We start from the raw sequence: 19,019 nt of genomic DNA on the forward strand, positions 1-19,019 counted from the left end.
CTTGATCCCAGGACCCTAGGATGATGACCTGAGCCAAAGGCAGAGGCCTAAACCCACTGAGCCACCCAGGCGCCTCTCCAATACAATGTATTTTTCATTTACCCTGTAGTGATCAAATAGATCTGGGTTTCTTGGGAGTTTGGTGAAATATCATTTTGTTTTGTTTTGATTTGTTTTTAATTTTTTAAAAAGATTTTATTTATTTATTTGACGAAGAGAGAGAGATTGAGAGAATGGGTGGGAGGATGGGTAGAGGGAGAAGCAGACTCCCTGCAGAGCAGGGAGCCTGACACAGGACTCGATCCCAGGAACCTGGATCAAGACCTGAGCTGAAGGCAGACACTAAAATGCCTGAGCCACCCAGGTGCCTCTGAAATATCATCTTGAACATGTGGATTTAACTCTATCTGGTGATTTTCAACTTACTGTAGTTATTAGGATTAATTATGCTCAGCTCCCGTCTCTGGCCAGGGGAGCTCTAAGATAGCCGTCAGGACAGGGTCCAGTAGCGTTAGAAAATGCCCTTGTTTTGTGACGTGACAAGATGTTGCAGGCCCCCAGACATCTCTTATAACCCCTACAAACAAAGATTAGTGATAGTGTCCACATATCTCTCTGGACATGTAAGTATCCAGTGGGTCTCAATTGTTCACCTCATAGCGGAGCGTGAGGGAGCATCATGCGTTGGGATCTGGTCTGCTCACTTTCTCAGAGGCAGAGACTGCCTTTCCCTGCCTCTGAGCCCCCACCTGCATGCCCACACTATGCCTCCATCTGCCACACCTAGAGCAGAGATTTCCTAAGCCCACTGGATTATTGGGCCCACAAGCCAACTGACAGGATCTCCACTCTTTCCTTTTTCCAAATTCCTACCCCTGTTACGGGGCTGCCCATCTCACCGTCTCTTTGAGCCACCATCAGCCTCTGTCCACTCCTCACACAAATGCCAGCTCCACTGCCCCCTACATTGCTGATCTATGTTCTGGCCCATCCAGTGAGAGGGCTATTCAGCAGTGACCCCCACACTCCACCCTGCTTTTGGGCTCCTACCCTCTGTTTGGTTGCCCCCGCTGGGGTCTCCCTGTCTGCTGGCCTCTGGGCTGTCCACCTTATCACCCCATCATTTGTTGGGTCCAGCTATTGTCTCTCTGAGAACTGTGCTCTTGCTCAGTGGTATGATCTCTAACCTTGGCCTCTGACACCCGTTAAATCTTATCTCCCACCACCATTACCCAGATGATGTCTTCAGACCCTGACCACCTGACTTTCATCTTTCTTTCTCTTGTTCTACTCCTCGACAGGGGACCCACTGTCCTTCCCAGATCTCTGCTGGGGCAGAAGAACACCCAGAAAAGGCTGAGCTGAGCCACTGTTCCAGGGAGGAAACTGACCAAGGCAATTCCTCCCCTCGAAGCTGCCTGGGGAAGTGCTGAAGGATAGGAGGGCTGAGGCAGCAGGTAACCTGCTCACGTGATTTGAGAGCATTCTCCAGGTCTGAGAAAAGTTGGATCAGGGGGCGCTGCCTGCCAGGATGTGACCAACACCTGACTTTCCCACTTGGGCAGGAGTCAGCACACACCAAACTGCCTACCTATGGCAGCAGGCTCCCATCCCCAGCCTGTCAGTCAAAAACATTCCGAGCACCACGTAGGCAGCAGGTGCTGGAGACACTGCTAGACAGTGGGGGGTGGGAGGGACCCATACAGATCGTTCTATGCTTCCTCCCCACCAGCTCCTGGATCAGGAGCTTGTCCTTGTACTTGCCCTTGAAGCAGGACAAGTAAGCCTATTGTAGAGAAAGCTGGAATAGAAAAGAATCCCACACCCACCCTCTGCCCCGTTTTTGGTCCATTTGGGGGTCACAAGCAGAACTGTGATACCCTCTTGGTCCCACAAGCTGGGTTGCCCACTCCCTCCAAGATGGCTTTTGAGCAAAGACACGTCACCATGGGCACACATGTTGGGGGACCAGCAACCCACAATACCACCCATCACACCACCCTTGAGAGACTACATTGAATAGCTGAACTCCCTGTCCTGGATTAGAAGACTTCATATTGACATTACCTAGTATTAGCAGTAATATTAGCACTAATATTAATATTAGATTTTAATGTTAGAAAAAGCTCAAACAACCAAAGTGATCCAAACATTCAGTGTAATCCTTACTGAAATCTCAATGGCATTCTATACAGAAATTTTTTAAAATCCTAGAGTTCATAGGGAATCTAAAGGGACACCAAATAGTGAAACAGCCCTGGAGATCTCATACTTCATACTGCAAAGCAGTGTGTCCCTGACATCAAGAGAGACATGTGCACCAATGGAACAGGATAGAAAGTCCAGAAATAAGCCCCGGCATATACGGTCCGATCACCTTCAACAAGGGGGCCAAGACCAGACAATGAAGAAAGGACAGTCTCTTTAACAAAGGATATGGGGGAAACTGGATATCCACATGCAAAAGAACGAAGTTGGACCTTTACCCCTGTCATATATAGAAATTAACTCAAACTGGATTCAAGCCTAAATGCTGGGTGCCTGGGTGGCTCAGTCATTAAGCATCTGCCTTTAGTTTAGGTCCTGATCCCAGGGTTCTGGGATTGAGCCCTGTGTCAGGTTCCCTTCTCAGCAGGAAACCTACTTCTCCCTCTCCTACTCCCCCTGCTTATGTTCCTTCTCTCGGTCTCTCTCTCTGTGAAATAAATAAATAAAATCTTTTTTTAAAAAAAGGATCTAAATGTTACACCAAAAATTATAAAACTCCTAGGAGAAGACACAGAAGAAAAGTTCCAGGAGACGGGGTTTGGCAATGGTTTCTTGACTACAACACGAAAAGCAGAAGCAAAGGGATGCCTGGGTGGCTCAGTCAGTTAAGTGTCAGTCTCTTGATCTCAGCTCAGGTTTTGATCTCAGGCTTGTGAGTTCAAGCCCCACACTGGGTTCCATACTTGGTGCAGAGCCTACTTTAAAAAAAAAGAGAGAGAGAGAGGCAAGCAAAAATAGATAAGCAGAACTGCATCAAACTTTAAAAGCTTCTGCACAGGGTGCCTGGGTGGCTCAATCCATTAAGCATTTGCCCTTGGCTGGGGTCATGACCCTAGGGTCCTGGGATGGGGCCCCTAGTTGGATTCCTCCCTCACTGGGGAGCCTGTTTCTCCCTATTCCTCTGCAGCTCCCCCTGCTTGTGCTCTCTCTCCTGTATTCTCTCACTTTCTCAAATAAATAAATGAAATCTTTTTTTTTTTTAATAGAAAGAATTTTTAAAAAGCTTCTGTGTAGCAAAGCAAACAATCAACAAAATGAAAAGATAACCTACAGTTTAGGGGGAAATACTTATAAATCAGGTATGTGATGAGGTGTTAATATCCAAAATATATAAAGAACACATACAACTAAATATCAAAAATATTTACCATCTGATTTAAAAATTGGCAGAGAGGGCACCTGAGTGGCTCAGTAAGTTGAGCCTCGGCCTTCAGCTCAGCTCGTGATCTCAGTGTCCTGGGATCGAGCCCCGCATGGGGCTCTCTGCTCAGCAGGGAGCCTGCTTCCTCCTCTCTCTGTGCCTGCCTCTCTGCCTGCTTGTGATCTCTGTCTGTCAAATAAATAAATAAAATCTTTAAAAAGATAAAAAATAAAAATTGGCAGAGAGACTGAAAAGACATTTTTTCTAAAGGAGACAGGCAGGTGGGCAACAGGTACATGAAAAGATGCTCAACATCATTCATCATCAGGGAAACGCAAATCCAAACCACGAGATATCGCCTCACACCTGTTCGGATGTCTACTATCAGAAAGACAAGCAAAAACAAGGGTTGACAAGGATGCAGAGAAAAGGGAACTCTGGTGCTCTGCTGGTGGGAATGGAAATTGGTGCGGCCACTCTGGAAAACAGTGTGGAGAGTCGTCAAAAAGTGAAAAATAGCGCTACTACATGATCCAGCAATGCTTCGTCTGGGTATATATTTAAAGGACACGAAATCAGTCCCCTGAAGAGGTATCTGTATTCCCATGCTCACTGAGGCATTGTTTACAATAGTCAAGACCTAGAAACGACACGTCTGTCAATGAATAAGTGGATAAAGAAAATGTGAGATGGGTAGATAGAAAGATCGATCGATTGATCAATAGATAGAATATTATTCTACTTTAAAAAAAAAAAGAAAGAGATGGCCGTTTGCGACAACATTGATGAAAGGGGAAGACATTTGTGCTAAGCAAAATAAGCTGGACACAAAAAGAGAAATACTGTATGATTCCACTTACATACGGCACCTTGAGTGGTCAAAATCCTAGAAACAGAAAGTGGAAGGTTGGTTGCCAGGGGCTGAGGGAGGAGGGATGAAGCCTTATTATTTAATGGGTCCCGAGTTTCAGTGTTGCGAGATGAAGAGTTTTGGAGATCGGTTGCGTAACAAGGTGTATGTACTTAAGACCCCTGAATGGTACACTTAAAAATAGGCAAGATGGTAAACTTCATGGCGTGTGTGTGTGTGTGTGTGTGTGTGTGTGTGACCACAACAATGACAACAACAGAAGTTGAACACTCTCGGGCACCGTCGTGCCCTGTGAATTCTCTAGGGCCCGTACCCTTTCCCTGGGACCCTGCCACAGGTGGTAACTAAGCCAGTTCCGCCTGCCCCTGGGATCTGCCCCCAGGGCATGGTCCCTGGATTTGGAGGAGAAGGGGAAGGTGTGGGCCAGGGCCACTGTCCCATCACCAACTGGGCCCTTGGACTTCCCCGACTAATGCTGCCTGTGTTCTAAGATGGTCTATAGAGCCTCTGGTGACCAGCCTCAGCAGCCTGCCTATGTCCCCTACCTCTTGTGGCTGGCCCCATCTTCCCAGAGCCCCAGAGAGGAGGCCAGGGCAGTCTCCTAGCAGAGGGTTGAAATGGTTGGCAAGAGAGAAAATGGAGATAGATGTTTCAGGGGATGTGGTGGGTTAGGGAAGGACTGAGAGCAACGGCAGTAAGCCAAGCAAAATGTGTTGCTTGAATTTAAAGTAGGAGGGAAGAGGGGACAGGGGAGGAGTCTACGGAGAGCCACAGAGGGGGACGCTGAGGCTGTGAAGGGTGAAGCAGCGCCTCGCCCAGGGTTCTCTCCACAGCCACCTTCCCCCTGCAGACCCTCTGGGTGCCTCAGGTGAGGGTAGAGGCCCCCACAGGAGGCTGTTGGTTCCAGGCTGTCTGATGCCCCCAACTATAGCATTGCCACCTTCCCCCTCTGTCAAGAAGCTTAACTTCATATTCTTAAAAGCCCTGAATTATATTTTTTATAAAGGGCATTGCATACTTCAATTTTGGAAGTAAGATGACAGCATAAGAAAATACATACAAGTCAAAATGGGTTGAAGGAATTATCTACACAGAGTTTTCCACTTTCCCATGCCAAGAACACTTCCCTAATTAGCCTCCTTGTAGGGAAATACCAGATACTTGTTTTCTTAATTCTGTAATCATTTGACAAGAAAAAGAAAAAGAAGGGAAGGACCTACAATAGAAGATGATACATTTGAAAATGAAGTGTGCTTGTGTATGCACAGAGTATTTCTGGAAGGGTAGGCAAGAAGTGGTAATTAGTGTTGTCCGACCCCCTCCACCAAAAGAGCTGAGCTAGCTGGTGGAGGGGGCTGGGCAGCGGGGAGCCGGGCAGAAGGAGGCAGACATTTCATTACCAACACTTTCACTGTGTTTTCCTTCTCTACGTGCATGATTACTTTCTTCCTCTGGAAGCTTGTTGTTTGTTTGTTTTGTTCTGTCTGAGGAAGCGAATTTTATCAATTAATAAAATGACAATGACACTGGGTCACAGTGCCACCTCCTATCAACTGATTTATACTTGAGTTAAATGTAAATGAGGGGGGTGGCCCTAGGGCTCGGTTATTGAGTAGCTCAACAATAGGACCAAAAACCAGGTCCTCTCCGTCCCTCTGCTCTGTCGTCTCAGTGTGTAGACTCTGTCCTCAGGCTTTCTAACCTCCTGGTGACAAGAGTCAGGCAAATGATAAAATAGGACAGTGCCCAGAGGTGGAAAAGAGGCTATTTCTTCCTTGGGTCTATTTTTGGGAGTAAAGAAGCCTTTCCCCAAAGCCCTTCTACAGATGTAGCCCACATCATCTACCCTGGCCAGAATTATGACATGTCCGTGTCCGACCCAGGCACTGGCAGGGGAAGGGACCAGTCTGGGCCTCTTAAAGCAAGCAGTGCTTCTCAACCCATCAGACCCAACTAGCCCTCTTGAAACCAATGATTCTTAAAACAACCCCTTCGATCCAGAAACAAAATTCATAGATGACATAATTTACCTATAAATAACACATTTCAGACAAGCATCAAAGGATGCTCTAACTGTCCCATAAAACAGAAATGAAAACTAATTTATAATAAATGAATATACCTTTGGATAAGCAAGTGCCCAGACAGCATAGCCCATGGGCGGGACGGAGCAATGAGATCCTCGCAGCTACGCACGGAAATGCCAAGGCCGTGACAGCCACAAATGCAGACAGATGCAAGAGATGACTCAGCTAGCACAAGGCCATTGCCACAGAACAGCATGATTTTCCAGAACGGTGAAGAACCTCTTGAGAAAGTTTCAAGCAAAACACTGTGCAATCTTCCCTTGATTTATATGGCCATTACGTTCCTAGGGAAGTCAGAGCGTACCAAAAACATGGCAAAAATGTATTTGGAGTTTAATGTCAAATGCAATGAAGTTCTAGGCTTCGAAATGATATTTGTTTTTGTTTTTATTTTTGTTTTTTAAACCTGTATGAACGTCTCGTGGGACATCAGAAAAGGTCTCATGGGACATGGGACCATTTTCTCAAGAAGGACCGTCCCACACACTGCAGAATATTTAACATTCTTAGACCCTTCTCATTTAGCACGTGGAGCAAGTGCCCTCCCCGCAAAGGTTCCACCTTTCCAGAACACACTTAGGGAACGGCAGCCCCTTTGAGAACTGCGGGATTAGACCACCCAGTGCTGCTGACCCATATGACTTCCTAGGGCTGGGTGCCTGAACAAAACTGGGTTTTTATAGGAAAGGCTCAAGGCAATTGAAGTTAAATGCACAATCAGCAGTCTGTTAATCATAGGTAACATTTGGATGTATTTGCTTCTAGAGTTTTCTACCGTATACCTACATTAAATACAAATAAGTGGGGCACCTGGGTGGCTCAGTTGTTTAAGTGTCTGCCTTCGGCTCAGGTCATGATCAGCTCAAGTCACCATCGTAGGGTCCTGGGATGGAGTCCTGCATGGCTCCCTGCTCAGTGGGGAGTCTGCCACTCCCTCTCCCCCTCCCCTCCCCATCCTAAGCCCCTCCCACCCCCTGCCAGCTCCTGCTCTCTCCCTGGCTCGCTCATTCTCCCACAAATAAAATAAATAAAATCCTTAAAAATCCAAAAACAAAATACAAATAAGAATATCTCATTGAGTGGGCAGAATTCATCAGGAATAAATGAGAAATGGCTCTGTTTCTAATCGCTTTACTATTCTTTGGTTTGGTTCTGTGCAGGTTCCTCTCCTAGTCCCATATGACAGCTTGGGCAGTCCTGTAGCTTTTCAGTCACTTTGAGCTATCCTAACCCCAGGGGTATTTTCAAGCAATGATAACCCAGGGAGACTGGGTCTGCCCTAAGCTGCTTCCTCCCTTCTGCTGGGACCTACCCTGGCACAGAAGGAGGGTGGGCCTGATCCAGAAGTACCAGAGTGTGAGTGATAACACTGATCTTTTGTGACACCCCCTCTCTGGGCCCACTGGTTCACCCTTCACAGCCTTTCCCCTGGGGACTTTCTCCCCCACGGCAGGCAGTTCTCTTGAGTGGGTTTTCAAGATAGCTTCTCGGGGGTGGAGGCCACTTTGGTTCCTAGAAGATGTACACATCTTTGCCTTCCCTAAGAGGCGAAGCCCATCTTCCCAGCAAATGACTCTCCCTCGTCACCTGACATCACAGCTCCAGGTCTGTCTCCCACCTTGAGAGTTCTCCAGAGAGGAGCAAAAGCCCTTCTCCGCTCATCTTCAGTCCCAAACTGTCTGGACCCTTGTCCTGCAGCCCCCCAAATTTCGTCACCATCCGGCCACTTAGGCATCCCGGAGCAAGCATGCCACTAAGGGAGAAATGCCATTCTCTTCCTCCTGGAGGAACCCCACAGTCCACAAGATTTTCTCTTGGAGCCTCATTTCTTGTCTAGGGCAGGAATGCCCATCTTATCCTGCACCAAGAAAGGAGGCAAACAGACAGACTCCATAAATTAACTTCAGTGAATCTCTCTTTGAGTTTCTAATCTTTAGTTTTTAAAGCTTGGGAAAGAAACAAAAGTTAGACAATTACGGAAAAACCTAACATTGTCTTAGATGACCCCCACTCTGACCCCAGATCTCTTCTCTTGCAATCTGGTGTGTATAAATCCAACACTTTTTGATCAATTTATGTGTGTGTGCTTAGAAAATATAGGGGTGCCTGGGTGGCTCAGTCGGTTAAGCATCTGACTCTTGATTTTCGCTCAGGTCATGATCTCAGGGTCATGGGATCAAGCCCCATGTCAGGCGCCACCATCAGCATGGAGTCTGCTTGTCCCTCTCCCTCTGCCTCTCCCCTCTCCCTGTTCATGTGCACATGTTCTCTCTCTCTCTTTCTCCCTCTCAAATAAAAATAAATAAAATCTTTTTTAAAAAGAAAATGTACACTATTACACGGGTCGTTTTGTTACTTACCTAGATGATGTCTTGCTGTATCTATTATTTTGCAACTTGGTCTCCCCCCTACTGCCCCCACATCATGTGTTGGACATCTTTTAGACTGCATCTCGCATTCTCCTGGCCTGTCTTTTGCACACAGTTGCTGTGGCAACCAACTGTTCCTGGGTGGAGCCTGACAGCTTCACCTCAGCTGCACCTCCTGTCTTCCTTCCCTCCCCAGGCATCCTGGTCCTTGGTAAACCCAGAAGTCATCCTTGACCGATGGGAGATGGGAACCCGTGAATCAGTAGATTCCACACTTCCGGGTCTCAGGCACCCAGTCCTATGGTGTGTTCTACATAGTTTCTCCAGGCTCCCGAATTAAACCGAGTCCCAGCTGCTCATAGCAATTATTGCCTTAATAACACACCCCCCAACTGGCTTTCCCTGACTCCCCATTTTGTTCTTCTCAGTCCTCCAATGCCTGATCCCAGAAATCACTTCCCAAAACACATGATCTGAATGCAATCCCTTGTGTCAGGCCTTTGGTGGAACCCAAGCTCAAATACTAAATAAAAAATATTGTTAAAAACGAATCTATATTGATCTACTTGAGTGTGTCTTAAAAATGTGATCTGGGGACTTAGTGCCTGAGACTGTTTCTGGGGCCAAACCATTTCCATAATCACAGTGAAGTTATAGTCCTTTTCGCGTTTACTCCCTCACAAGTCTATAGTGGAGTTTTCAAGAAACTACATTCTATGTGGGAGCGCAACGGTCTGAATGCAGAAGCAGATGTGAGAATTTAGCTGTCTTCTAGCAAGCCAGAAATTTAAAAAATTTGCAAAAAAAATGCAAAATACTGTTCTCTTCACTAAAATATTTTTGCTTTGGAAAGGAGGTATTTTTTCATTAAAATATTATTTGCATAGTATAAGTATTATGTTAATATGTAACACGGTTGACCTTTGAATGTAGGTTGAAGCGCATAGATCCACTTACATGCAGACTTTTTTCCAATAAATATAGAGTACTATATAAGTATTTTCTCTTCTTTATGATTTTTTTCTTTTCTTTTTTTAGTGAGAGAGAGCATGTGCACACATGCACAAGCAGTGGGGAGGGGCAGAGGGAATGAGAGAGAGAGAATCTTAAGCAGTTTCCATACTCTGTGCCAAGCCCCACACAGGGCTCCATCTCACGACCCTGGGATTATGCCCTGAGCTGAAATCAAGTCAGATACTTAACTGAGCCACCCAGGCACCCCAATTGATGATTTTGTTAATAATGTTTTTCTTTTCTAACTTATTACTTTACTGTAAGAGTACAGTATATAATACATATGGCATAGAAAATATGTGTTAATTGGCTGTTTATTTTAGCACTTAAACTTTCTATTGACAGCAGACTATTACTAGTTAAGTTTCCGGGAGTGACAAGTTATCTGGGGATTTGCAAGTGTGCAGGGGACCAGGGCCTCCCAACCCCTGCATTGTTGAAGTGTTCACTATAATGGACTTTTTAAATGGATTAATAAATTCTTTTAAAATTCTTCAGCCTTGGTGTGCCTGGGTGGCTCAGTTGGTTGAACGTTTGCCTTCAGGTCAGATCGTGATCCCAGGGTCCTGAGACTGAGTCCTACATGGGGCTCCCTGCTCAGCTGGGAGCCTGCTTCTCCCTCTGCCTCTGCTTCTCCCCCTTCTTGTGCTCTCTCCCTCTCCATTTGTCAAATAAGTAAATAAAATGTTTAAAAAAATAAATAAATAAAATTAATTTCTTCAGGCTTGTAATTTCTAATGCTATAAATATTGGTAGATATATGACCAGAGAGGTGAGGGTCCATATCTGGACTCTACTCTGTTCCACTGGCCTATGTGTCTGTTTTTGTGCCAGTACCATGCTGTCTTGGTGATCACAGCCTTGTAGTAAAGCTTGAAATCAGGCAAGGAGATGCCTCCAGTTTTGTTTTTCTTTTTCAACATTTTCTTAGCAATTCCGGGTCCCTTCTGCTTTCATGCAAATTTTAGGATTGTTTGTTCCAGTTCTTTGAAAAATACCGATGGAATTTTGATCGGGATGACATTGAAAGTATAGATTGCTCTAGGCAGTATAGACATTTTAACAAGGTTTATTCTTCCAATCCACGAACATGGAATGGTCTTCCATCTTTTTGTGTCTTCTTCAATTTCTTTCATGAGCATTCTGTAGTTCCTCGAGAACAGATCCTTTACCTCTTTGGTGAGATTTATCCCCAGGTATCTTATGGTTCTTAGTGCTATAATAAATGGAATTGATTCTCTAATTTCCGCTTCTATATTTTCATTATTAGTGTATAAGAAAGCAACTGATTTCTGTTCATTGATTTTGTATCCTGCCACATTACTGAATTGCTGTATGAGATCTAGTAGGGAGGAGTCTTTTGGGTTTTCCATATAAAGTACCATGACACCTGTGAAGAGAGAGAGTTTGACTTCTTCATTACCAATTTGAATAACTTTTATTTCTTTTTGTTGTCTGATTTCCGTTGCTAGGACTTCTAGTACTATGCTGAACAAGAGTGGCAAGAGTGGGCATCCTTGTGTTCCTAATCTCAAAGGGAAGGCTGTCAGCTTTTCTCCATTAAGGATGATATTTGCTGTGGGTTTTTCATAGACAGACTTTATGAAGTTGAGGAATGTTCCCTTTATCCCTATACTTTGAGTCGTTTTAATCATGAATGGATGTTGTATTTTGTCAAATGCTTTTTTTGCTTCAATTAAAAGGACCATGTGGTTCTTCTCTCTTCTCTTCTTGATTTGTTCTATCACATTGATTGATTTGTGAATGTTGAATGATCCTTGCATCCCAGGGATAAATCCCACCTGGTCATGGTGGATAATCTTTTTAATGTACCGTTGGATCCTATTAGCTAGGATCTTGTTGAGAATCCTGGCATCCATATTCATCAGGGATATCAGTCTGAAATTCTCATTTTTGAAGGGGTCCTTGCCTGGTTTGTGGATCAGGGTAATGTTGGCATCATAGAAAGAGTTTGGAAGTTTTCATTCTGTTTCTATTTTTTGAAACAGCTTCAGGAGAATAGGTATTATTTCTTCTTTGAATGTTTGGTAGAATGCTCCAGGGAATCCATCAGGTCCTGGGCTCTTGTTTTCTGGGAGGTTTTTGATCACTGCTTCAATCTAGTTACTAGATATTGGTCTATTCAGGTTGTCAATTTCTTCCTAATTCAGTTTTGGAAGTTTATAGGTTTCCAGGAATGCATCCATTTCATTGAGGTTGCTTAACTTATTGGCATATAACTGCTGATAATAATTTCTGATGATTGTTTCCATTTCCTTGGTGTTAGTCATGATCTCTCTCTTTTCATTCATAATTTTATTAATTTGGGTCCTTCTCTTTTCTTTTGGATTAGTTTGGCCAGCGGTTTATAGATCTTACTGATTCTTTCAAAAACCAGCTTCTAGTTTCATTGATGTGTTCTACTGTTCCTCTAGTTTCTATCTCATTCCTCTAGTTTCTATCTCTAATCTTGATTATTTCCCTTCTGTGTGTAGGGGGGGGTTGGCTTAATTTATTGTTGATTCTCTAGTTCTTTAAGGTGTAAAGAGAACTGGTGTATTCTGGATTTTTCTATTTTTTTGAGTGAGTCTTGGATAACTATGTATTTCTCCCTTAGGACTGCCTTGGCCATATCCCATGGGTTTTGTACTGATGTGTCTTCATTGTCATTGGTTTCCATGAATTGTTTAAGTTCTTTTTTTATTTCCTGGTTGATCCAAACATTTTTAAGCAGGGTGCTCTTTAGCTTCCAAGTGTTTGAATTCCTTCTGTACTTTTTTCTTATGGTTGAGTTCCAGTTTCAAAGCATTGTGGTCTGAGAATATGCACGGAATAATCTCAATCTTTTGGTATCGATTGAGTCTGATTTATGACCATTAGACCATAATTTCTGACCATAGACCATGTGGTCTATTCTGGAGAAAGTTGCATGTGCATTTGAGAATAATGAGTATTCTGTTGTTTTAGGGTGGAATGTTCTGTATTTATCTATGAGGTCCATCTGGTCCAATGTGTCATTCAATGTTTCTTGGGTTGTTTTTTTTTTTTATTGATTTTCTGCTTGGATGACCTGTCTATTACTGAGAGTGAAGTGTTAAGATCCCCTACTATTAATGTATTCATATCAATATGCCTCTTTATCTTGATTAACAGTTGGCTTCGACAAAGCAGGAAAAAATATACAGCGGGAAAAAGACAGTCTCTTCAATAAATGGTGCTGGGAAAATTGCACAGCTATGTATAGAAGAATGAAACTGACCATTCTCTTACACCATACACAAAGCTAAACTCGAAATGCATAAAAGACCTCAATATGAGGCAGGAATCTATCAAAATCGTAGAGGAGAACATAGGCAGTAATCTTTTCAATGTGGCCACAGCAACTTCTTTCAAGACATGTCTCCAAAGGCAAAGGAAACAAAAGCGAAAATGAACTTTTGGAACTTCATAAAGATCAAACGTTTCTGCACAGCAAAGGAAATAGTCAACAAAACAAAAGGGCAACCCATGGAATGGGAGAAGATATTCACAAATGACAGTACAGACAAAGGGCTGATATCCAAGATCTATAAAGGACTCCTCAAACTCAACACACACAAAACAGATAATCACATCAAAAAATGGACAGAAGGGGCGCCTGGGTGGCTCGGTGGGTTAAGCCGCTGCCTTCGGCTCAGGTCATGATCTCAGAGTCCTGGGATCGAGTCCCGTATCGGGCTCTCTGCTCAGCAGAGAGCCTGCTTCCCTCTCTCTCTCTGCCTGCCTCTCCATCTACTTGTGATTTCTCTCTGTCAAATAAATAAATAAAATCTTTAAAAAAAAAAATGGGCAGAAGACATGAACAGACACTTTTCCAAAGAAGACATACAAATGGCTAACAGACACATGAAAAAATGTTGATCATCGTTAGCCATCAGGGAGATTCAAATAAAAAAACCACATTGAGATAACACCTTACACCAAATCAACAAGACAAAATCTACAAGACAGTAAACAACAAGTGTTGGAGAGGATGTGGAGAAAAGGGAACCCCTTACACTGTTGGTGGGAATGCAAGTTGGTGCAGCCACTTTGGAAAACAGTGTGGATATTTCCTAAGAAATTAAAAATAGAGCTACCCTATGACCCTGCAATTGTACTACTGGGTATTTACCCCAGAGATACAGATGTAGTGAACAGAAGGGCCATCTGTACCCCAATGGTCATAGCAACAATGGCCACAGTCACCAAACTGTGGAAAGAACCAAGACACCCTTCAACAGACAAATGGATAAAGAAGATATAGTCCATATATATAATGGAGTATTATGCCTCCATCAGAAAGGATGAATACCCAACTTTTGTATCAACATGGATGGGACTGGAGGAGAGTATGCTGAGTGAAATAAGTCAAGCAGAGACAGTCAATTATCATACGGTTTCATTTACTTGTAGAGCATAAGGAATAACACGGAGGACATTGGGAGATGGGGAGAAGAAGTGAGTTGGGGGAAATCGGAGGGGGAGACAAACCATGAGAGTCTGTGGACTCTGAGAAACAAACTGAGGGTTTTGTGGGGGGGGGTGAGCCTGGTGGTGGGTATTAAGGAGGGCACGTATTGCATGGAGCACTGGGTGAGGTGCATAAACAATGAATTTTGAAACACACACATACAAAATTAAATTAAATATTAAAAAAATCAGTAGATATAACCTACATTTAAAAAAAAAAAGGTTTTTGAGGCCCTCCATAAATTTTTAAGATGGCAAAGGGGTCCTGAGACCAAAAAGTTTGAGAGTCACTGATCTGTTTCATTGTTTTGACTTCAAAGTCCAATGAATTCATTTTATCAGTGTATGTGCCCTGTTGTTTTTATCTGTTTTCTTGATGAGCATTTAGGCTATTTCAATTTTGTTCAGTCACAAAGAAGGCTACATAAACATCTCTGGAACTGCTCTTTGTACGTGGGTACAGGTGGATCTTATTTATGGTCGATTGCTGGAAAAGGAATGCTGGGTCACCGGGTACAAGCATTTTTAGCTGTGAAAGTAACACTGTGCTCTGTATTTGCCTATACAATTTACATTTCCTGTAACAGGATACAAAGTACTTATTTATTCAAACCCTCTCTCAGCACACATTATATTTACCAACTTTGATTTTAACCAATGTGAGAATCCCAGTGGAGTTCCCTGACCACTATTTGTCTTTGGATTTCCCTGATTACTAGTGAGGCTGGTTATCTTTTTACAGGATTATTGGTCATTTGTATCTTCTATTTTATGAATTTCTTGTTCATATCCTATGCCCATTTTTTCTACTTGATCGTGCCTCTTTCTGATTTGTGGGAACCCTTCATATACTCTGTATGTTAAACCTCTGTTGTATCTAAGGCCAACCTGTTCTTTCATTCTATTACACATCTTTTAACTCAACATTTTCTTTTGTCATGTCCAAGTTGTTCCTTTTGATGTCAGACTTATTAATTTATTCCTGTATTTTTTTTCATGTGTTTTGTTTAAAAATCTTTCCTACTTGCAAATCACAAAAATATTTCCCCATATTGCCTTCTAATACTTTGTAGTGTTATTATTCTACAAATAATCTCCTTTGGAATTTTTTAATCTACTTGGAATTTTTGTCTGTCAAATATTAAGTAAAGATCTAATTTAGTTTTTCCAGATAGCTAGCCAATTATTCCTAATACTATCTATTAGCTAGTCTTTCTACCTCGTTGATGTATGACACCAAGTTCCAACATCTAACAAGTACCTATGTAGACATAGGCTCTCCATCTCTGTATCTACCTAAACCTATTCAGTACTTGACTGTGAGAATCACAGTCGTAGCTTTAAAGCATGTGTTCTTATATGAGAGTTATTTTTCTTTATTATTATTCTTTTTCAGAATTATCTTAATAGTTCTTGCCCTTTTGGCTTTCTGGCTTAATTTTATTAAGACTTTTTTTTAATTTGACAAACAGAGATCACAAGTAGGCAGAGAGGCAGGCAGAGAGAGAAGGGGAAGCAGGCTCTCTGCTGAGCAGAGATCCTGATGTGGGGCTCGATCCCAGGACCTTGAGATCATGACCTGAGCCAAAGGCCGAGGCTTAACCCACTGAGCCACCCAGGCATCCCTCTGGCTTAATTTTGAATCAGCTTGTCAGGTTGTCTTAAAAATTTTGTTGGCAATCTCATTAGGATTACATTACATTTACAGATTAATGTAGAAAAAAATTATGATTATTTATAATATTAAGCTTTCTAATTCATTTATCTGAGTCTTCTTTCAATTTCTTCAAAAAACTTTATAACTTTTGCATAAGATTATTGTACATTTTGGCTAGGTTAATTACAAGATACATTACAGGTTTTTTGTATGTTTGTTGCTGTTTGCTTTAATATTATTTTTTGCATTATAGTTTTGATTATCTTTTTTCCTATTGTATTACTAACTGATTATAGTTGGAACGTATATATGTACATGTATATAGATGCTATTGGTTTTTATATGTTGGTTTTTGTTTTTGTTTTTGTTTTTGTTTTAAGTAAGCTCCACACTCAGCATGGAGCCTTTATGCAGGGCTTGAACTCAAAACCATGAGATCGACACCTGAACTGAGATCTAGAGTAGACTCTTCACCAACTGAGCCACCCTGGTGTCCCTTTATATGTTGATTTTATATCTGGTCATTCTTTTGATCTTAAACTCTGTGTTTATTTTAACAGTTTATCAGTTCATTTGTTGTGAATTCTGTGTAGATGATAGTATCACCCATTATTGTGATACATTGTCTTTTTCTTTTTATTTCTTTATTCTTGTATTTCTTTTTCTTGTCTTATTACACCATTTAACACTGTATTCAGTAGCAGTAGTGATAAGGAATATCGTTATCCTGATTTTATTTCTTTTTATTTATGTATTTATTTATTTATTTATTTATTTATTTTTACTTATTTATTTGACAGACAGAGATCACAAGTAGGCAGAGAGGCAGGCAGAGAGAGAGAGAGAGAGAAAGCAGGCTCCCAGCTGAGCAGAGAGCCCAATGCAGGGCTCGATCCCAGTACCCTGGGATCATGACCTGAGATGAAGGCAGAGGTGTAACCCACTGAGCCACCCAGGAGCCCCATCGTTATCCTGGTTTTAAATCTGTTATATGATGAATTTCTTTGATGGGTAGTTTAATATTGGGCCATTGGTGGGATAAACAGGAATATGTTAATAAGCTGCCTGTTTCAGTATAGAAATATTTTGGTTTTTAATGTTTACATCAATGATTATAACTTAATTGGTAATTTTCTCTTTTTGTTCTGTCCTAATCAAGTCTGGCATATTAACAGGTTGAAATGAGTTAGGTAGCTTCCCATAGATTCTGAATACTCCGGGAAACTGCTCATTCCTTGAACATTTTATAGAATTTATCTATACATGATATTAACCTAATGCCTTTTGCAAGGTAGGGCTGAATCTAATCCCAATTCCTTACACTGTTATTAGTATGTTTTTAGTTTTTCTTTTCTTTTAGGACAATACTGATAATTTTTATTTTTCTCAAAACCATTTTATTTAGGTTTTGATTCTATTGGCATCAAGTAATTCATAGTATTCTGGTATTTAAATATCTTATTATGCTTTCTTTTCCATTCCTTTCATTTGTCTTTTTTTATTTGATAGTATTTTCTCCAGGCTTTCCTATTTGGGTGTCTTTTAAGGATAAAAGCTTTGGATTTATCAACAAACTGCATTGTTTTGTTTTTATGTTGAATTTTATTTTTCATCTTTGTTACTTTCCTCCTCTCTTCATCATTTTTTCCATTTTTCTAGATCAGTACTCTCCAACAGAACTTTCTGCCATAATGGAAAAGTTCTGTATCTGCCACTAGACACATGTGTTTATTGAGTCCTCAAAATCTGGCTAGTGTAACCAAAGAATTAAATTTTTAATTTAATTTCATTTTAATTCATTTTAATTTAAATGACCACATGAGGCTAGCAACTTACTATACTGAATGGTGCAATTCTAGATTCTTCGTTTGAAAGTTGAGGTCAATGTCCAATTTCTCTTGTTCCTAATAAATGTTTTTGTTGTTGTTTGTTTGTTTTAAAGCTTTTATTTATTTTTTTGACAGACAGATCACAAGTAGGCAGAGAGGCAGGCAGAGAGAGAGAGGAGGAAGCAGGCTCCCTGCTGAGCACACAGCCTGATGTAGGGCTCCATCCCAGAACCTTGGGATCATGAACCTGAGCCAAAGGCAGAGGCTTAACCCACTGAGCCACCCAGGCGCCCCCCTAATAAGTGTTTTTAAGCCTATAAATATTTACTTGGGTACAACCTACAAATTTTAGAATGCAAAGCTTTTATTGCTCTTCAACTCCAAAATTATATTTTTTCCTCTTTAGTTCTAAAGTTCTGGGTTTTTTTTTTTTCCCAGTTGAGATTAAAAGTGAGCTTTTACTTGTGTATGGAGGTGTGAGGATAGTGGAATTTTTGTTATTAATGTCTAGTTTTCAGTTTTCATGTGGTCAGTAAACATAGTTCGTATGTTACTGGTGTTGAATTTATTTGCGTGATTGGGGTAGCTGGGGACTTAGAGCCTCATGTATACTCAATGTTAATAACTATTCCGTATGTGTTTGAAAAAAATGCATATCCTTTTCACACACATTCCCCCAAAGCAGAGGGAATTCCAAGGACTCTCCAGCTTGCCTCTGAGGCCTCCCATGTACTTCTTTTGATGGAGACATTGAACATGGTCTGAACCAAGAAGACTCTCTTCTTTTCAAGCCTAGTTACACAGTCATCATCTTTTATATGTTTTTGTCATTTTTTCTGCTTATGGTCCCAAAAGGGAAGATGTCTGCCCTTGCTTGCTCTACCATCTTGAAACAATTAATTTTCAGACTTTCTAACTCAAGGACAAAACTCTTCTGCCATGTCCAGTAGTCATGGAGAAATTTGTGCCTGCACTGTCCAGCCTCTCTGCTTTAATAACCTCTTGGGAGAGGCAGGTCCTGCATGTAGAGGATAGAGGGTGAACTCCAACTGCAGGGCACACCTGGAGGGGCAGGGGAGGGATGAAAAGGTGATGGTAGCTCAGAAGGGCACAAAGGATGGCAAAACTTCTACATTTAAAGTGGTGGTAGGGAAAGCCTGGGTGGCTTAGTTGGTTAAGCATCCACCTTCAGCTCAGGTCATGATCCAAGGGTCCCGGGATGAAGTCCCACATCAGGGTCCTTGCTCAGTGGGAAGCCTGCTTCTCCCTCTGCCTGCTGCTTCTCCCACTTA

This window comes from Mustela erminea, chromosome 8 (assembly GCF_009829155.1).
Source record: "Mustela erminea isolate mMusErm1 chromosome 8, mMusErm1.Pri, whole genome shotgun sequence".
Taxonomy (NCBI): Eukaryota; Metazoa; Chordata; class Mammalia; order Carnivora; family Mustelidae; genus Mustela; species Mustela erminea.